General features: G+C 57.0%; 1 non-coding gene across 1 annotated transcript in view; it reads right to left on the bottom strand.

Annotated features, from left to right (window-relative positions):
- The window catches only part of LOC124728350, a 1909-nt gene extending 1571 nt beyond the window's left edge, over positions 1–338 (bottom strand). Inside the window, exon 1 of the ribosomal RNA XR_007007325.1 lies at positions 1–338. This exon is cut by the window's left edge and continues 1571 nt beyond it. This is a non-coding gene — a ribosomal RNA (small subunit ribosomal RNA).
- Between the last annotated feature and the right edge of the window lie 2162 nt (positions 339–2500).

Raw genomic sequence — 2500 nt, 5'->3', positions numbered from 1 at the left:
GACAGTTGATAAGGCAGACATTTGAAAGATGCGTCGCCGGTACGAGGACCGTGCGATCAGCCCAAAGTTATTCAGAGTCACCAAGGCAAACGGACCGGACGAGCCGACCGATTGGTTTTGATCTAATAAAAGCGTCCCTTCCATCTCTGGTCGGGACTCTGTTTGCATGTATTAGCTCTAGAATTACCACAGTTATCCAAGTAACGTGGGTACGATCTAAGGAACCATAACTGATTTAATGAGCCATTCGCGGTTTCACCTTAATGCGGCTTGTACTGAGACATGCATGGCTTAATCTTTGAGACAAGCATATGACTACTGGCAGGATCAACCAGGGAGCTGCGTCAACTAGAGCTGAGCAGCCGGCCGCCCGGGAGTGTGTCCCGGGGGCCCGCGCGAACACGCAAGCGTCCGCTCAATCATTCTGCAAACAGGAGGAGGCTGAGCTCCCCTGCACAATACACCTCGAAACCCTCTCAGGTCCCGGCGGCGCGCAGCGCCGTCCCAAGTACTTGGTCGGGTTCGAGAGAGGCGCAATCGCCCGGAGTTAGGCGAGTAGACGCTTTCGGTGCGACCACCCGTGCTCCCAACTGAGCTTGCCGCTGCCGACAGAGGCCCGGGAGCGTGCTGTCGTGGCATTGCCGGCGGGAGACAACACGCGCCACCTACGGTGACCGGCAGCTCCAACGCCAGCGCCACAGAAGGACAAAAGCCCCACTTGGGTGCCGAAGCGAACTCTCCCAGCACAGCGCACGCGCCAACACATCCGCACAGCTGCGATACAAACCACCAGCGAGAACCGCTGGGGCGACCGAGCAGCAGACGGCGTCGCGGCGCCGAGCGCCGGGCGGCGGCGCATCCTCAACGCACACAGTCCTCAATCGGACCAGCACACTGAAGATGTCCACCGCGCTTCGCACCGGGCCCGCGAGGACCTACTTTGGCCGCACGGCGCCGCGCGCAGGGTGCGCCGGCGCGCAGCTGCGACGCCTGCCGCGTCCGTCGGCCGGCGCGCCTGCCACTGGCCGCCCCCACCAGCCGGCTGTAGCGCGTGCGCCCACGCACCGCGCGGCCAGCACGCCGGGAGGCGCCCCCTCACCGGCCGGGGACGGTCCCACCCAGCCACCGCCGCGTATCGCTTCACACCCAGATGCCGTTCAGTTTCGTCGGCATGGTGGGTATCGCTGGAACAACCGGTTAGTACCTCAACCTATCGTCGCCATCACCGATTCACCCCTAGCGAGAACAACCGCACCACAACAGGTTACCATTTGTTCATTTGCGTAACTTCACCAGAAAACGCAGGCGTCCATCGCCATTTGCAACTTCAACGATTATTGCATGCCTGTGTCAGGTGTCACGCCACACTACGTCTGCCCACATACACGCAACAAAATGTGCACGCCTAGACAATACGTGGAAGGTGGCCCCCGTACGTATGCGATGTCCATTGCTCGAACGACTGTCAACCGGCCTCTGTAGCATGTCGCAGATATGGAACGCGGTGCACCATGCCATCACGGTGTGTGAGGAGAGACGACTAGGTCCGAATACATCAACAGACAGCTCATGCTGATCGCCATCCACGGCGTCCGTTCCTCCCACACGTCTCTATGGCGTACCACACTGCAATCCAGCTCTCATAGGGAGACGACACGTAGCTGCGTGCACAATATTTGCACTGTATGGTCCGCCGTTTTTGGGCGCAGTCGTTGTGCGGTCACACATGTGCCACGATGTATCATTCAGTACATAAGGACGAATGTGCAGTACAGATTGTGGTTCACGCGTACGACATCAGCGGACAGTTGACACAGGCCGCACCACAACGTAGCCTGAGTACGTCGCATGCGAAGGGCATTGAACATGCAAACTTCTCACCAACCAGCTTGCGAAGGCAGGGGGCAAGGTGGGGACGTGGGGAGGGGCGGCATGTACGTCCTGCTGCCATCCACATTACAGTGTACAGCAGGAGCATGTGGAAAGTGAGCAAGACTTGCAAGGTGTTTAACATGAAGCGATACACAGGGGTGCGGGCAGTGCGAGTAGCGAACTATATTGCGAGGGTTGCGGGTGGGCAACACTACAGTAATTGAACGAGTCGTATAACAATTACAGAGCAGGTTTAGGCGACAACGTGGGTTACGTTAAGGCGACAACATGGGTTAGGTTAAGGCACAACATGGGTTAGGTTAAGGCACAACATGGGTTAGGTTAAGGCACAACATGGGTTAGGTTAAGGCACAACATGGTTAGGTTAAGGCACAACATGGGTTAGGTTAAGGCACAACATGGGTTAGGTTAAGGCACAACATGGGTTAGGTTAAGGCACAACATGGGTTAGGTTGAGGCACAACATGGGTTAGGTTAAGGCACAACATGGGTTAGGTTGAGGCACAACATGGGTTAGGTTGAGGCACAACATGGGTTAGGTTGAGGCACAACATGGGTTAGGTTAAGGTACAACATGGGTTAGGTTAAGGTACAACATGGGTTAGGT

Source organism: Schistocerca piceifrons, unplaced genomic scaffold (assembly GCF_021461385.2).
Source record: "Schistocerca piceifrons isolate TAMUIC-IGC-003096 unplaced genomic scaffold, iqSchPice1.1 HiC_scaffold_1152, whole genome shotgun sequence".
In the NCBI taxonomy this organism is placed as follows: domain Eukaryota; kingdom Metazoa; phylum Arthropoda; class Insecta; order Orthoptera; family Acrididae; genus Schistocerca; species Schistocerca piceifrons.
The sequence above is the reverse complement of the archived record's forward strand: the minus strand, read 5'-3'. Positions and strand labels throughout refer to the sequence as shown.